The sequence below is a fragment of the Talpa europaea genome, assembly GCF_964194135.1.
Source record: "Talpa europaea genome assembly, chromosome: 3".
NCBI classification, from domain to species: domain Eukaryota; kingdom Metazoa; phylum Chordata; class Mammalia; order Eulipotyphla; family Talpidae; genus Talpa; species Talpa europaea.
Window position 1 is genome coordinate 94,930,772 of NC_140069.1, and position 19,621 is coordinate 94,950,392.

General features: G+C 35.7%; 1 protein-coding gene across 1 annotated transcript in view; it reads left to right on the top strand.

The window, feature by feature from the left end:
- Window positions 1–19,621, top strand: part of ITGB8 (integrin subunit beta 8) — a gene marked incomplete at both ends in the record, with an annotated part of 80,944 nt that overhangs the window by 631 nt on the left and 60,692 nt on the right. The window lies entirely within an intron of this gene.

Below are 19,621 nucleotides of genomic sequence, written 5' to 3' on the forward strand. Positions count from 1 at the left end.
TGTTCAGTATGAATGAATTACTCTTAAGTCACCTTTTTTTTTTAATTAAAAAATATTCTTTGCTAACCGATCCTTCACTGAATTCAATCCCTGAGACTGAGACCTTGGGACACAATCCTGGACTAGAATTCACAGCTTTTGGTCCAGGAAGGCTACTTATGTCAGAATTGCCTTATTTGGAAAGGACATTTCCTTATAAAGTTTATTGTTCTCATCTGTGAAATGAGGATTATATTTGTCCTCACTAAATCACAAAGAACAGTTCAAGTCAAATAACTGATAAAAAGGTGTTTGAATTATAAGCAATTGTAGGGTGACAGCACTAGATTGTTAGCAAGCAGTAAAATATAATGTAATAGTAATACTCATCAATTTAGAACGAGAACTTATTGGTTTTAAATATAGACCATTTGGTTTTACCAATGCAGTGATCATTGCCATATATATCATCTTGCCTTTAAACTATTTTAGAGCCTTTCTTTGACCTCTCCAGCTCAAGGAAAGTCATAATTATTTTGTTGACTAAAATTTACTACTATACTCTGAATTGATGTGCCAAGTTTCTGCCTGACACCAGTTAAAACTGTCAAGTAGTTTACCTTATAAACAGGATTTGTAACAGAAACATCTAGCCAGCATCAACAAATAGTTGCATATGTAGTTGTCTAATATCTACTTCAAGGAGATTTACCCAGTTTGTATCTTGTGATAATTTGGGGGGCTTAACTGTCAATTTTAAAGTAAGTGAAATGACAAAGAAAAAAAGTCACATTCAATATTAATGGCCTCATATGAAACATGCATTTTGTTTCAGCAGACTTTTCATGAAGCATAATTCCATCCTGTGTTAATAACTGACACTATTTTTCTAGATTTAGTCAGCATAGGCACATGAGTAAAATGACCAAAACTTGTTAACAGAGGATATTTTACTTCCAATACTGGGACAAAGGAAAAAGTACCATTTCCCTCTAGAGTTTGCTAATAATAATACATATTTAAATATTCATTGTGCTTGTGAAGATTAGTCAAGTTCTCATGTAATAACATTTTATTTCCTTTCAGTGACTATAACTGTTATGAATGGGCTCTCTCTGCACCTGCAGTTTTAAAAAGGGAAAGCTTATCTGAAATCAGAACAAGGCATCCTTTTCCCAGTCTCTGTCAATATACAAAGGCTTCTGATGTATACTGGTCTGCATTGCAGACCAGTTAAAAACATGCAAAAAATTTAAATTATAGCCAGTACAACTCAGAAAATTAGAGATCTGCGTAAACTGTTGGACTTTGGTGATATAGCTACAAGTCTCAAATTATATGTCTTCACAGTGCAAATTAGATGCTTAAAGGAGAAAAGAAATTTAGGTATCAGTTACAAAGGAAATCTTGTTCCCTTGCTCAGTAGCTTACACCAAGGAAATGGTGAGGGCAATAAAGCCATACAAAGAAACCATAAACTGCACAACTAACTTTGGGCTTAATATTTGAAGTAGATTTTACAGATTCCAAATACAAAGTCAATTTTTAATAATGAACATACAGTGAGCAGAAAAGATATTATTAATAAAATCTGAATATTTTCCTGATCTAGAAAAAAATTATTGGAGTTTGTTTTTCAACCTCCCCTGGTGGAAATTACTGACAATTAGAGAAACAATAACACCATATAAAAGTTAATGAGTAACTGACAGACACTAAAGAATACCTAGTGGTTAATATTTGAAGGGTTAATGAAGCAACACTGCATTTTTATATTTGCCAGTTTTTAATGGTTAAAAATCTTTTTTACCTGCATTATTACATAGTAATCTAAGAGCAAAAAATATTCAGAAATTACCATTTCTCTTTAAAAAGAAGCACCTGTTATTGCAATGAAATTTCACCTTCTGTACATAAATCACTAATTTTTTTAAATAATAATCAACTAGATTAACATGGGTATCAGCTGTAGTACTGCTTTATCTCAAGAGTTAATTCATGACCTAGGTGTTCTCAGAAATTTTTATGCTTACCTAAAGTGAGATAATATTTAAGAGAAACAAGATTTCATTTTTTAAAAGCCAGCCTTCCAAATTATTGCCACAGTAAATAAGCATCCAAATTAGTCCCATCTTAAAGCAACTGAGACATGTCCTGATCAGTTAGAAAGTCATCTATGCTAAATATGAAAGCAAAGTAGCTGATATGATTTGAGAAATACCAGAAAATTCTTGTCCCTCCATACTCCTTCACCTGTTACCAAATTGTCTGAAATTTCACCATTTAATGGATTCCTTTAGGTTAAGCCTGGTATTGATTTTGTTTAATTTTTTAACTTTTTATCATGGAGAATTTCAAACACATTCTAAAACAGAGTGAATTCCATAAAAAAACCAACCATACATCTATTACCCAGCTTCATCAACCATCAACTCAAGGCTGACAATGCCTCACCTACTTAGTTCAGCTCCTTTTCCCAAATAGATTACTGTGAATCAGATCTCTCATATCATTTTTTCCTAAAATATTTCAGTAAATCCAAATACTACAGTAGGAGAGACATTTTGTCATTAATCTCACAACATGAATTATTTTAGCTGAAATTAAGGGCCACAAGAATATTTACAATCTTTAAAGGGAGGAATGTGGAAGAGACTATCAAGAAATAACTATGGCAGTTTAAGCCATTTAATTTTCATTGGTTCTATTATGGCTCCAATAAAAATATTTTTCTTAAAAGCATGCATATATAACAGCTTTTTGGTATGCACATACAGAGAGAAGAAATAACATGAATAAATTTACTTCCCCAGACAAATGTTAATTATTTAATCCCAATGGAACCACAGCAGATATACCTTACTGGAGTCTTTCTTAGTTTTAAGTCTTGTCCCCACTATCTCTTGCAACATCAGTTTTCCACCTCTCTATTAAATAGTTTATAGTGCATGCCTATGCATACATGGTATAATATTTCTCATCTTCTGTTTCTCACTACTCTTTACAGCAGAAGTCCTTGAGAGAGCTGTCCAAACCTGCTCTCTCCAATTCTCCCCACCTTCTCTTTGAATTCATTTGTGGGGCTTTCTTTGTCATTCTGAAGTTTTATACCCCTCTAGTAAGAGCACAGTGGTAGGATAAGGAGATATTGGTAAAGGGTACAGTCTTTTGGTTATATGTTAAATAAATTCCAGGATCTAATGTATGGTGTGGTAACTATAGGTAAAAATTTGGAATTATATACTTGAAAGTCACTATGAGAGTAATGTTTTAATGATTTTACCACCACTATAATAATAAAATGATAATTATATAGGGTAAGAGTTGTTTTAATGAACCTTTGTTCATTAAAATGTTTATTTTGGTAAACATTTTGTCAAACAAGTAACAAATAATCACACTGTATGCCTTAAATATATGCAATTTTGTATGTTAATTATACCTCAATAAATCTGGGGGAAAGGGAAAGATTAGAGTGGATTCCCCATTGCCAAATCCTATGACCAATTCTTAGCTTTCATCTTGCTTGACCTATCATCCCAGCAGAGCATTAACACCGTTCACCATTACCTCCTTCGAAATGCTACTTGGCTTCCAGGACCCATGCTCTCTTGGGTTAAGCTTCTTTTCCATCACTGATGTACTGTTCTTCCTCCTGTCACAACCTTCCAATGTAGGAGTGGTCCAGGACTGGTTCTTGGGCTTTCTCGGAATCTTCAGTTAGGCTATTTCAGCTTTGAGCCTTAAATACCATGTCTATGTTGAAAACTCTGATTCTGACTCCTAACCTCATCTCAGGGTATAGAAAACTGGTTATTCAACATTTCCATTGTATATTTAAAGGCAAAAATCAACCCTAATGTATTCAAAACCAAATTCCCAATTTTCTCATTCAGGCATGTTCCATTTGCACTCTTGCTCAGTCAGTCTTGCAGTAGTTTAGGAGAACATTTTGGTAGCATTCTTGATTTATCTGTTTCTCTCAGTGTCTACTGCCAGTTCACCACTCCACTGCCACCATCCAGTTCCATACCATTTTTTCTTGAACTCCTGAATGCTTACTGAACTGGCTTCCCTGCTCCATAGTGCATCCAGAGTTATCTTTTAAAAATGTGCCTCAGGTTCAACCACTCTTCCACACAGAACTCTACATAGTTTTTCAAATGACTGCCTGACCTCACCTCCTTATACCTCACCTCTTTCCATCTCATTTTTTTTCTAGCAACACTACTTTGGGTGCATTATCCTACCTCAATCTTGAACAAGCTGTTCTTCTTCTGGAATGTGTTTCCATGTAATATCATACTGATACCTTCGTCCTCAATTCCTCCTAATGTCTATTCAAAATCAGATAAGGTTTCTCTGTACTCCTTACCAACACGATCTGGTCCAATTACCCTACATCTTTTTTTCCTTTATAGCCCTTAGCATCCCTGATATATTCTATGTTTGTTTACTGCTTTTCATGTCTCCCAAGGCAGCAACAGATTACAGTTCATGAGGAAAAATGTATGGTTCTCTTCCAGCTATGGAAATGTTGTCTATGTAAAAGGTATTCAATATGCATTTGTTGATTGAATGGAAGAATAAATAACTTTCTAATTTATTTTGTCATCAGATTGATTTTCTGCTCATTCCAAGACAGGGCTTCATTTATTTTCTAGCAGTCTCCCTTGTCTTTGTAACAAATAGATGAACTAAAGAAACAAGTTCTATTATGTTTATGAGAAAATAACAGAATCTTCTTCTAGAAGAAAATAATAATAAAGGTATTTCTACATTTATTATAAACATGAAAAAAGTTTAATGTAACAATTTTGCTGTGTTTTTTTTGATTCATTCAAATTTGATAAAATTTGAATTAATCCTATAACCTTTTATTTGTTTGGACATTATGAATTAGGGGCATGGTTAAAACTTATCTCCTGTTATAGCCCCAGATATTCTGAAATCATCTTAAGTACATATCACTATGGCTGTTTACATAGCCAGGGAAAAGGAAAGACACTTAACTTTATCGAGTAACCTGGAATGAAACTTCCTCCCATTGGATTTGAGTGTGTTATAAATCTGTCTGACTTGGGGTTATAAGAGAAAAAAAAACAGATGAAGAGACCAGCCAAGTCAGGTGCTCAAAAGGCACAATGACTATCTGCAGATTTTTTTAAAGTGCTGAGAGATCCATGGGCAACAACATTAAGCTTGTTTAGTAAATCTTGATCCTATGTTTTCTGGACAACCATATATAGATACTTTATGGGACAATCCTTATTTTGATCCAGACATCTTTGTGGAACCTGGTGTTAGTATGTATTTACATCTGGAGTCCCATCTTTTTCACAGCAAATTTCCAGATCTCCCTGACAGCCCAAGGGCAAGTTTCTTTAAGTGAACTCTGGATGTGGTTATGAATGCTGATGGTGTAGTCTCCGGTTACCACATTGTTGATGGCAGAATGACTGTTCTTAGCACTCTTCTTTACGTGAATTATTCTTCAAGGCCCATGTTGGAAAAGAACAGTGTGAGGGATTCTGTCTCTTCAGATAGAAATTTGATGCTGAGACATCACAAGCTCTGTTCTAAACTCTGGGAATACAGCAGACAGCAAAACAAAGTCCCTGCCCTCATGATGCTTACATCCTAACTGAAGAGACAAACATATGTATATATACTTGTGTGTATGTATGCAATACACATATGTGTATGATATACATACTCTTATACATGCATGCATGCATGCATACATACACATACATACATATATGTGTGTACGTGTATAGTTTATATATAAACTATATAGATAGTAGAAAGAAAAAAAATAAAACAGAATGAGGGAATTGAGGCACTGGGGTAAGCTGTTATTATATATAGGACATTCAGAGCCGGCCATTCTTACAAGATGACATTAAACTTCTTAAATATTTTCTTTCCATAGTCCAGTGAAGGAATTTTACAAATTCCTTCAAATTTACTGTTCTTATAGTTTATTTACTCCTGAAAAAAAGGCATGTGTTTGTGGTAGGGGCAATCGGGATATTTGTTTACAAGCTGATAACAGTAATAATTTTTTTTCTCTTGTTATTAAAGGTGATCAAATTCTTACTTAGATGGCTATGAGTAAAGTTTTGTAAGGCAGAAAAGGGGTAACACGATGATAAATAAGTGATTATAGTAGATAAGATGGTTAAAAAAATGAAGACTTGTTTATTAGCCTCAACTCTTTATACATAAGTGCTTCTCAAATGTATTCCCTTTAAGTACAATGCTACCAGGATAGAGAAAGCATGAATTATCCTTCATTCTATAACTATCATAGCCAGTCTCCATTATTTTAAACTTTGGTCCATATTGAACCTCCTTATTCAGAAACTTCCATAGCTCCCATTGCATTGGGACTCCTCCACATGGCAGGCAGATCCCTCCAAGAGCATCTCATGCCTAATCCTGTGGATTCTGTTACTATCCTATTTCCACACCCACCTGTCACTTCCTTGAGGAAAGAAACTGTCGTTTCTGTTTCTAATGCCTGGCACACGAGAGTTCCTAATAAACTATTTGTAGTAAATGATTCAATGAATAAAGTTAGGACAACGCTGATCAGTTTAAAATTGGAGAGCTCAGCAAATGAGTCTCATTTGGCTTTAACCTTCAATAGAATGTGAACTTAAGGAAATACAGTTTTCTTTTAAAAGTGGCTTCTACTATAAAAGGTTTAATATCATAAAAAAAAGCACTTGCTTCTGCTTTTCCACTCCACTCCAAAAACAGTCTCTTGATGTTATAGGCCAATGTTAAGCAAAGATCAAAACTGAGACAGTATTTTTAATCACTTGTTATAAATTTACTTTGCTATCATATTTCTGTGATAATTATTATCTCCATTATTGATAATTAAGTATGAAAAGAATCCTGATCCTTACCCTCCAAGTGTATTTTAAAGCTCATTTCTATTTAGATTATATGAACAAGAATTTGTGATCAAATTTAATTAAATACTAAAAAGGGAATGAAAAGACCAATTATTCCCATCTATTCAATCATCATTTAATCATATTTTCCTAAGCAGGTATATTTTCATATAATGCACTTTTCTGGGTTCTGGAATTGAAAGAATAACAGTAGCTAGTATTTCTGAAGCATTTTCTCTATGCCAGGTGTCCTCCTGAATGAATAATGTGATAATATATTCTCTAATGCCTATAATCCTCTAAGATACATACTGATTATTCCCATTTTATAGGTAATCAAACTAACTAATGTAAACATAGAGCTTCCATATGATCCAGCAATTCCACTCCTAGGTATTTACCCAAATAACACAGAAACAGTAATTCCAAAGGGCACCTGCACGCCTATGTTTATAGCAGCACAATTTATAACAGCTAAGCTATGGAAACAACCCAAATGTCCAAAAATAGATGACTGGATCAAGAACATGTGGTACATATCCACAATGGAATATTACTCAGCGATCAAAAAAGATAAACACATGCGGTTTGCAGCAACATGGATGGAGCTAGAAGGGATCATGCTCAGCAAAATAAGTCAGAAAGAAAAAGAAAAATACCAGATGGTCTCACTCATAGCAGGAATTTGGAAAACCTAAATAAGAGACCAGGAAAAAGACTAATCAATACAAAGTAAAATTCAAAAAATCAACAAGCAACTATAAACTAGAGACACACTATGGGGGGAGGGGAGGGAGGGGCGGGGAAAGGAAGAACTAGAGTCAAAATAAGGGATGGGTGCAATGTATGGAGAATATAACCAAAATGAAAATGCATACATTGTGCAAAGATGAAAAAAAAATGTAAGAACAATATAAAATAAAATACTTAAATTAAAAATTAAAAAAGAGAAAAAGAAAAATAAAGGCAAAATGGAAAAAAAAAAAAGAGACATTGAATAACTTCCTTGAGATCTCTTACCTAATAAGTAATGGAACAAGTATCTAGACTTTTGTGGGTTTGATTCTGTACTCATAATCTTTCCAGGGTGAGAGGAATTCCTACCCTAGGCCTTCATGGGCTCCACTCTCTCTCCTCAGGCAAGGAATACATGGCATACTTTTCCAGAGTCTTCAATTCTCTTCTGTATCATCTCCAGAATTCTTTGCCCCCAAATCCCCAAACTATTTTCAGGGCTATCCTGTAGGTAGACCATCCCACCCACATGCCAAACTCCAAGAGAGGGGAAGCAAACAGAACTTGGGCAAGCAGGCGGAAGTGTTTGTGCAGGCAAAGGATCAACTACTTGCAAGCAGAACACAACTAGAATGGAGAGACAGGAGGAGCAGATCAAGGGCTGGAGGGGCAAAGCTTCACATACTATCATGCTCCCAATTAGAAATCTAAAGTCTAATGTGACCTAAAGTCTGATATTCTAAATTCAGACCTAGTTTGCTAGATCACTCCTAATGTCCTAACGTGTATCAAGTTTGGAAAACAGAACTTATTTTACTTAAGGATTTCTTATCATAGTTTGTAACTGTTAAATATTTAGTTCTGTTATACCCACCACCATTTGCACTCTTACTCTTGGCCTTGAAAAAATTAGGGGCAGGCTAGTCTTACAATTTAAGCATTATAAAGGGTAACAGTGTAAACACTAGAAATCATTGTGTATGGAGAACAACTTAACTTCAAGGTGCTTTTGCATGTTGGTAACTAATGCCTTTGGGTAAACTCTGAGCTGTATATAGATGACACTGAATTCTACTTTCTTGCCTATAGCGTTACAGTGAGAGTCTAGTGTATGCATACTTTAAATTTAATTTTACTTTTTATTTCCCCCCAATTAATTTAAAACATGTCACAGAAAAGAAAATTTTGCTGACATGAATTAGCCAAATTTGATTCAATTATTCAGCTGGCATATATTTAATATCTATAAACGAATGAACATATACAAGAAACTTTGCCATATATATGCCTTCAGGGACTAAGAGGGCTATTTTTCAATTTAAAAATCAATCTTAATGTGACCTCCTTTCTGTTTTCACAGTAAGTACATTAGTATAATTTACATATCAAAGAAAAATGTGAAGAAAGTCAAAATGGTTTCCACTGGGATTTGATAATTTAATTAAAATAGTTCTACCTTTCAACAAAAGTACTGGGATTGATTCTTGGTAGGAAACTTCTAATATTATACATATATATTCAAATGATCTTTCCTGAGTTATTTTAAAAGGTTCTTAACTAAAATCAGCTTAGGAAATAAGAATAAATAAGATCATTAAACTAAAATGTCAATGTTAAATTTCAGTGGCCTTTTGGAGATATATATATATTATATATATTATATGTATATATATATAAACTCAAGATATTTTTAAAAGATGTTTTCATTTGGAGTGTTGTTATTTAAAGTGTTAAAAGTTTGTATTCTATAACAGCATATAAGGTCTTAAAGTAGCCTTCAGTGAGTCCTTATCAATAAGTCAACTACTATAACTGTCGTGGTTTCAGAGATGTGTTATCTCTCTGTTCCAGGTGTTTTTATTTTAATCAACAGCTACTGTACTCTTGTCAAAGACAAATCCATCATTCTAGATCAGTTTTGGTGATATTTGAGTATTCCAGAGAATTGCCCAAAATGCACAGTCTCCAGGTAATACTGAGTAAGGAAACAGAGGAGCTTCTAAGAGCTTCCCAAAGTCCATGGGAAGGACCAAGATTGGAAGCATAGAGAAAAGCTGGTAATGAAGGCAAGAGAATGGAAGACAAGAAATATGTCAGCTCTAAAGCAATGTGCATTATTAGGCTAAAGAAATATATCTTATTAGGTATGTGTGGTGGAAAGTGATTGTTGGTCAGGGATATTTTGTGTGGTTTTAGATGCAATTTTCTTTCAGGATAGGAAGAGCAGATTTTTCAAAATATGCCAATGGTAAAATGCAGCCACAGTTGAGGTGCTGTTATTCCACATATACATATGATAGTAGGGTGCTAGCCTTGGAAGTGAATCATAAGCATTATCCCAAGTACAAGCATTTTTGCCTTGATTTCTGTGGAGGTTACAGATTTAGTATTATTCCCTAGCCACTGTTATAGATACTGGGTAAGGAAAGGAACTGGGTAGAAAGCTTTGTCCATATGGAATGAAGTATTACCACTATGCTCCCAAGGAGCTATAGAATATTATAAGATTGAACAAAGAAAATAATTAAAACATTCTAAATTTTAAAATTCTGCACGACTAGGTTTATAAGAGGTACCTTAAGGACGGCTGAACTAGGGAAAGTCGTTCCCAGTTGTCTGCTGGAGTGGAGCTTGGAGGCCAAGCTGGCTTTGCCTAGTGGTATAAGTTATTTGTTAACTGTGGTAGAACAAAGAATGCAGGAAAGTTTTGGGGTGTGCAGGAATTGCTGTAGAACTGGCTGTTCTAGTTAGAAACAAAGAACTCATTGTAGCAGAACTGTATTACTGGCAGGAAAATTACTATGTCGGTCTCTTTTGTAGTACAAGGCATACCTCCCAAGGTATTGCTCCATTGTCTTTGTGCATTTGGTTTGGATTTTTATGGTGACTTGAACACAAATGAACCATAATTTGCAGAAGAAAACTCTAGAAATGATAGATGGGGCTCAAGTGCCAAGGGAATTTATCTGGAAGATGGCTAACAGACTAAAAAAAGACATTCAAGAAGGGACTCAGTTTCAAGCAGTCTGCATTTTGGTTAAAACGGCTCCTTTTGATAAGTATTTCAAGTACAAACATCTAGAAACATTTGCCTAAAGTGAGGACCCATGTATAGAATCACAAATCTCTGAAGCTGATAATGGAAATATAAGCACTAAATGTTACTAGTACCAGTCCCTCGTTCAGAGTATTTTGTCCCTCGCATGTTTAATTCCTCTTGAAGTATCTAAGGTCACACAATGCTTGTTCAGTGACACCTGATGGGTGGGGAGCACATACCTGCTCCTGCTAAAGGCGGCAGAACATTGCTGGAAAATGAAGCCCAGCACTCCCCAATATGGTTTTGATATACATCCCCAGGGCTGACGCTCAGTTACTTGGAGGTCTGCATAGCACTGATGCCAGAGGTCAATGCTCTGTGAGAAGAGAGGTCAGGCTAAATTATCTGATGATGCAATTGCCTGGAGAGAAATCAACTTATGAACATTAAGTTAGCTATCAGGGCTTTTTGGACGAATTCTGCCTCTTAGGTATGTGTTTGATTTTGAAGTTAAAAAAAAATGAAGTGCTATTTATGACTGAATTACTTGGCAGTGTAGTGATGTTTGGACTATCATTGGATGTTACACCCCTCTTCTTCACAGGATATGCTTCTCAGATACTGCCGTGATGGCATGGGGGTCTTTCTCACATATGGAATAATTATCAATTCCTTTGGGCTTAATTTCTTAAACAAACAAACAAAAACAATATATGTAATTGGAGTTTTCTTGGCCCTGTGGGCAGAACTGAGCATCTATCCCTATGTTAAAGAATTCAAACTCCAGAGTATATAAGAATTGGCTCATATAAAGTAGCCAGAGTGGCTGACCATAGCAAGTGGTCAGTCCACTTTAGAGTATTTGTTAAGGGTCCTTATTGACAAGAAGGGAAATAAATAACCAGAAAATATATCATTAAATGTGGAATTACCCAAATTCTGGAAGTCCACCTCTTACACAGAGGCATTCCGATGTATGAATTTCCCAGAAAGAATTTGGGATCCCAAGAGCTTTGCCCTTAATAATACAAATTACCTGTCTTGGACTTTAAGCATGCTATATAGTAGGTGGTCCAGAATGGTCTAAATTAGTTGATAATACAAGGCAGGCTGTTGGAAGTTGACCAATTTATAGTGATCCACTCGTCCAAAATATCACAAAGGATACCACATGATACTGGATATTCCAAAATCTGAGAGGATATTCCGTTAACTGACATACCCAAAAAATACTTGAGAAAAGATCTTTTATTCATCTGCTTTCTAAATTGTTGGTATGCAAAGGTGAAGTGTGGTAGGAATCTGGAAGTTTTAGGGTTTTCCAGGATGCAAAATTGGTGATCACAGATACTCATGCATGCAAGTGCATGAGTCTAGGAACATTCTGGTGTCTGGTTGTCATATGTTTGGGAATAGAGCAGAGCATTCCAGGTCAGAAGGAAAAGGTAAGCTGAACAATCTCTGCATACTCAGAGGATTTTCATCATGGGTCTGACAAGTTGCAGAGCCACTCTATCACCTCAGCCATATTTGATTGTATATTTTTAAAGGTAGATTGGGGGTTGTTAGCAGAAGTGCTAAATGTGGCACAGATAGTTTAGTGTTGGAAGACAAAGAGATGAAATCTAAGGGAAAGGTGACTTGAAAACATAGGTTTGGATATCAAAGATTAGACCTGGCATGCTGGATGCTGGGGGATGATTTAATGGGTTGCTGCTGTTTCACTAGCTTTTACTGATCAAACCAAATGTGTTGACATGCAATAACAACCTAACAATACCGTGTGATTTTTAACAGACAGTATATACTTGGGAGCCAAATAGAACAGAAATGCAATCATGTAATAAAATGACCTGGCAAATTCCCGAAGGAAACTTTCTCTGACTCCTCCTATTTCCTTTTGAGGTGACATCCTCTTGTCCTCTGCTGCCACAGAACTCTGCCTATTCCTTTTCAAAGCACACATATTAAATTCTGTCATATGGCAGTTTTTGCTATTACTCTAAAGTCAGGTACCCTAATCCTAAAACCTTGCACATTGTCATGGTTAAAGCAGGTATTAAATAATTGCTGAATAACTGATGGATGGATGAATGTCGTTTAAATCATTGTAACTTCAGAATTCCTTAAGAAATCAAATTGTCTGCTCTATGTTCCCAAATGATAATGTCTTGTGCTCTTTTGACCACATTTTTGACATCCCCTTCCTCCTAGTCAAGAAATATGTTAATGGATCTCCCCATGAGGTTAAAAAAAAAAAAACCACTTATAGTAGAATCCTGGATACCTAGAGTGCATGTGAAAATTAGTGTTTTAATTAATTAAATTTCATAGCTTTTTGTATTTTGACTCTCTTGAAAATCTTTTTAAGTTGTGCTTGTAAAAGTTCCTGTCTTGGCAAGTATTTCATTCAGAGGAAAGTTTCAATCATTACATCAAAAAGTATTGCTTGAGCACCAGTGCTGTGCATTTGGCATTATACTAGTTGTTGTGGAGACAGAGAAGAAATAAGATAGTCTGTAAATGGGAGAGCTGAGCCTTGGGGACTATGTGAGCACACAGCGCAGATAGTGATGTGGGGCTGAGGTGGGTGGTCTGTGTTCAGTGCTGCAGGGCTTTAGACTTCTAAATCAGACAGGGTATAGGTGAAATGTATCCAAGCACCATGATATAACCTCAAATTCTCTTCCAAATATTAATATTTAGCTTTAATTTTTCCTGTACTTCAACAGAGAATTATAGAGCCTTCATTAACTGAAGGCTTTAACTACTTGGATTTTCTATATATATGGCTTATCTTTTCAGGCACAGTATATTCCTAGATGGTTATAAAATGCATCAACATAAAATACGGGCTGTGTATTGTGTACATGTGATTACTTACATTGTTTTTAGCTATTGAAGAAACTTTAAAGGAGTATGTAAATATAGGAGGAACAGAAGTATCATGATTAACTTATCAAATGAGTAGAGAAAGGATATCGAAGTGGCAAAATTCAGAGACAACCTATTAAAAAAAGTGTCATGTGTAAGTGTTGGGGAGCAGTGCAGAACAGCCAGAGAGAGAGTATGTTGTAACAGGACAATTCTTCCCCAAGTAGAGGCTGAATTGGTACAGTGAAGCAGATTAGAGCCCCTGTGTCTCCTTATAAACAAGGCTACTACTTGAAGCCCATGCTGGGAATTCAAAACACTTGCCATCCCTGACTCCAGGCCTAAAACCAAAACATAGAAACACTTGAATAAACTAGAGCTCAAGCACCTATCAATAACAGAGCAAGCAACCCAGGAAAAGATTCTGTACTGGATAAGAGAACAAATCCCAACTTATAACCCATATCAACTACAATCTGTGTCCAGCACTACATCTAGTACTTTAAAATGGCTTAAAGTGGAAGCAGACATAAGAGTATAAGCAACTCTAAGACTGAAGAGCTGGCCCAGGGGAGGGGATCACTGTGGAACCACACCTAACAACTCTGACACCAGCACAGTAAGAAGATCAAATTGTTTAGTCTAATGGAAGTGATCCATTGGGGCCTTACTATCTTGTTCCTCTTTTAAACCAACTACCACACACTGGTACCAGTCCTCAAATTACTTCAACACATGCAAAGAAAACAATCTGAAAAGGTATCCCTATTACAACTCATAAAAAATTAAAAATTTGAAGACAGAAGACACCATAAATGCCAAAGGAAAAAACCCTGAAAGGAGCCTTGACAGTGGAGTTGCAAAGCATAACAGGAAGGATACCCAGAGTAACAGTTCTGGCAACACGGACTTCAGAAAACACAGAGGATATAAACCAACAACATAATAAAGATAATATGAAGCAGCTACATTTAGAAAATACATAAACAGATGCAATGGAGAGAATTATTGACCTTGAAAACACAATATTGAAGAACACATGAAAAGAACAATGCAGAGAAAAAATAATTTAAAAAATGAAAATACTGTAAGAGCTAGTTGAAAACTGAAAGAGAAATAACATCAGTATCTTGGGAGTTCCAGAAGGAGAAGAGAAAAAGGCATAGAAAATTTATTTAAAGAAATAATTACTGAAAAATCATATAATCTGGGAAATGAATTAGATGTTGTGATCCAAGAGACACAAAGAGTTCCAAACAAAATAATATCAGGCAGACACACACCAAGACACATTATAATAAACTCTTTAAAACCAATGTCAAGGAAAGAATATTAAAAACATCAAGACTAAAAAGGGTAACCTATAAGGGAACACAGTGAAACTATCAGAGGACTTTTTCAGGAAAAACCTAACAAACTTGAAATTACTAGAAAGAGATATTTAAAGTACTTAAAGAAAAAGACTTCCAGCCCAGAATTCTTTAAACATTAAGATTCACATTCAAGACAGCAGAAAGAATAAGGAGCTTCAGTGAAAAGCCAAAACTAAAAGAATTTATCAACACCAAGCTGCACGTATAAGAAATTCTATAGGGGTTATTATTAAGCAACAGAATAGCTAATATCAGGCAACAGACACCTAACTCACTTAACATGAATGCCCACTGATGCCCACTTTAAGGAGGAGGAGGAGGAAAGTAATAATGTGGCCCATCAGAACCAGTCAGAGACCAGACTGGGTCATACATGTGCCCATCATACGTTAGCCTCAGTAGAAACCTCAAACAAAAAGTAGAAGTAATACATAAGACAATGGAGGTGGCACTTCAACAAAACATAACAGGAGGTCCTCAAAAATTAAAAAAGACAAAATCAAAATCAGAAAACTAAATCATGACAAAATTCAGTGAGCACTTAAGTCTCAGTAATCACCTTAAATGGTTTGAAATCACCAGTCAAAATACTTAGAGTGGCTGAATGGATTTCAAAACAAGTTCAACTTTCTGTTGTTTACAAGAAACTTACCTTATCAACAAAGACAAGCATAGATTTAAGTAAAAGACTAAAAAGAGAGTTATACAAGCAAATGGCAACCAAAAAAAAAAAAAAAAGAAAGAAAGAAAAAGAAAAAGAAAAATCAGGAAACCCTGTACTTATATCGGATAAAAGACACTTCCAATTAAGAAAAGTAGTAATAGATAGGGACTGACCCTATATTATGATTAAAGGTCTAATACAACAAGAAGAAATAACACTCATATATACATGGAATGATGGGGCATGGAGATACATGAGATACAGTAACAGAACTCAAGAGAGATAAATTGTTAAGGACACAATAATGCTAGGAAGTATTAATGCCTCTCTTATCACAATGGACAGATAAACAACACAACGCATCAATAAGGAACAATAGCCTTAAATGCAAAAATCAACAAAATAACAGCAAATCAAATGTAACAGTAGATCATAAGTGGGATGTATCCCAAAGTTATGTTTCATATACAAAAAACAATTAATGTAGTACATCATATCAGCACAAGTAAAGATCAAAATTATATGGTAATGTCAGTAGGTTTAGAGAAAGCATTTGACAAGATTCAGCACCCAATTATGATAAAAACTCTAAACAAGACAGGAATAGCAGGAACCTACCACAATAGAATAAAGGCCATGTATAACAAGCCAAAAGCCAAAGTAATAGTCAGTAGTGGAAAACTAAAAGCTTTCCCTTAAGAGACAAAACAAAATAAGTATGCCCATTGTCACCACTTCTGTTTTCATAGTACTAGAGGTTTTGGCCAGAGCTATCAGACAAAAGCAAGAAATAAAGGCAAGCCAAGTCAGAAAAGAAGTGAAACAGACAATACAATATTTTATATAGGAAATCCAAAGGCTCCACCAAAATTTATTAGAAACAATAAATGAATACAGCAAAGTAGCAAGTTCTAAAATCAACATACAAAAATCTATAGCCTTTTTACAAACAACAAATAAGAAAATAAATTTTAAAATATCTCCATTTATAATAGCCTCAAAAAGAAATATCTTGAAATCAACCTAACAAAGTTGGTAAAAGACCTAACAACAAGAACTACAAGATGTTACTAAGGGACTGGGATAGTGACATAAGGAGGTGGAAGGATAGCCCCTGATCATGGAAGAGGAGAATATAATCAAAATAATGATCTTGCCTAAAATGACATACAATTTTAATACTACCCCCATTAAAATATCCAGCAATAGGGCTTCCCCTGGTGGCGCCTTGGTTGAGCGCTGGGCTGCGAGGCTGCCCACAGCCTCTGCAGCGCCAGTTCGTTCCCCGGCCGTCGGCGAGGGTCCCACAAAAAAAAAAAAAAATACCCAGCAATATTGAAATTAAACAAAAGAAACTGAACAAAAATGTTGACATTTATAAGGCACCACAAAAGACCTCGAATTGCAAAAACAACCCTGAGGATAAGGAAGAAATAGAGGTATCATGTTACCTAACTTCAAACTTTACTCTAAAGCAATAGTACTAAAAACAATATTTTATTAGCACATAATCAGAGCATGGGTCAATGGAATAGAAGCAAAAGCCCAGAAATAAATCCACATACATACCATCACCTAATCTATGATCAAGCAGTTGCCACCATAAAATGGGGAAATGAGATTCTCTTTAATAAATGGTGCTGGAATAATTGGGAAGTCACACATAAAAGAATTAAGTTAGATTACTTGCTAACCCCTCACACAAAAATAAGCTCTAAGTGAATTAAAAATTTGGATGTAAGACCTGAAACATAAATATACAGAATAAAATATTGATGATGTGCTCCATGATATCAACAATAAAGGTATTTTTGATGACTCAACCCCTATGGCAAGGAAATTGAAATCTACAATAAACAAGTAAAATTACCTCAAGTTAAAAAGCTCTACACAGTGAAAGAAAATACAAGACAATTAAAAAGATACCCTATTGAATGTGAGGAAATATTTTTCAATATATAACTGATAAAGGATTAATATCTAAGTTATATTAAAAATTCATACAACTCAGGGCCTCCCCGGTGGCGCAGCGGTTGGGCGCTGGGTTGTGATGCTGCCCGCGGCCTCTGCAGCGCCGGTTCGATCCCCGGCTGCTCCGGCTACTCCCCGGGCACGGGAGGAGGGTCCCGCATGGCGCGCAGACCTCTCCTGCTGCCCGCTGCTCCCCTCAGCAGTGTGCTTCGGTCCTTCTGCCTGCTCTGCGCCCCGCTCTGGCTCTGGTGAATTCTCTCACCCTCCTGCGCTTCTGACTGTGCCCAGTGCTTGTATAAATAAATAAATAAATCTTAAAAAAAAAAATTCATACAACTCAACAAATAAAAAATGCTCAATTGATAAATGGCAGAATGTATGAACAGACAACTCACCAAAGAGTATATCCAGACATATGAAAAAATGTTCATCAAAGCTTCTGATAAGAGAGATGCAAATTAAAATCAAATGAGATACTACCTCATATCTGTGAGAATGACGCAAGTATTGGTGAGGATGTGGAGAAAAGGAATACTATTACACTGATGGTTGGGAATGTGAATTTTGCAACCTTATGGAAAGCAATCTGGAGTTAACTTAAAAATCTAAAAATGTGAATACCAAATGACCCAGCAATCCCACTACTGGACATATATCCAAAGACTATGAAGCCATCAACACAAAAATCCATAAGTTCACAATGTTCACGGCAGCATTTCTTGCAATATATAGGACAGAGAAGCATCCTGAATATCCACTGATGGACAACTAGATCAAGAGAATATGGTACATCCACACCATGGAGTATTATAAGCCTTAAGAAAGATTGAAATGCAGCCATTATCAACAAATGGAGAGAATTTGAGAGAATTACATATAGCAAAGTACGTAGGAATGGTCAAACAAATACTGGATATTAAATGAAGTAAATATTTTGAAAATCCAGTGGGCATCAATAAGCATCCTGAGGGCTCTGAGGTTAAGAGGGAGCGGGGAGAGATGGGAACACAAGGCATGGTGGTAGGAAAATTTTAAAAACAAAAGAAAAAATAAAATTTTAAAACCTTTAAAAAATGTCTTTGTCTCATGAGCCCCATATTTTTGGGAGGGAAGGGAAATAAAATAAAAAATAAACATTAAAGTAAGTATACAGTACATTAGTGATAAATATTATGAAAAGTAGAAGCTGTCACTTCTAGTGGATTGCATGGACTAGGCCTCACTAAGAAAGGAGAAATTTGAGCAATGTCCTGAAGGTAGTTGAGAGTTAGCTTAGTGAAAATTAGAGAAAAGACAGGATATCAAGGGATATAAGAGATGGGAAATAGGTGGGAGGATCACAATGCTGTAAATGGCAGATGTTTGCTGTCTGGATCCTAAAAGGAGTGAGTTAGATTGAAAGATAGGAGGTGTGGTTATAAGAGTGATATGTGAAAGACTGTAGAGGAGTTAACGTTACTGGTAATTCTAAGGTCTAATCTATGACCATGGAAGCAAGTACCTAAATCAAAGTGGAAGACAAAATAATTGGCAAAAAAGAGAACAAGGAAAGGTGGTAGTAAGCAAGGAATCATGTTTTCTAGAAATGAGAAGGCATCACCTTGAGTTGCTAAATATCTATAGCAAGCAGTTCAGGGTAGTGCATGACATAAACTGAGTTAATACTATCAAAGCTAAGGGAGAGTAGGGATGGGGGGAGGGAGGAAGAAGAAATGAGAACTAAGGAAGATGTATATCTGCCTCAGGCCCAGTGCTTTGAAGGTTGTAGAGAATCATCAGCCATCAGTCTGAGGTCAACTAGGAAAGCCATGTCCTCATTGGAGAGTTAGGTATCTATAAGAACAAGGAAATAAAGGGAATATTCAGAGAAAAGACTGAGGATACCAGAAATTCTTCTGGAAATGGACTGTGAATTTCAGAGCACACAAAGAGTGTTTTTGGAGTTGTAAAGCAGTACAGTTGGGGAGCGAAGGGGCTGCACAGTCTTATAGGGATTAGAGGATATGAAAGTCTGCACTTAGAGGATCTGAAAGTCTGCACTTCTTGAAAGGAAAAAGTAGTAAAACTGAAATTCATC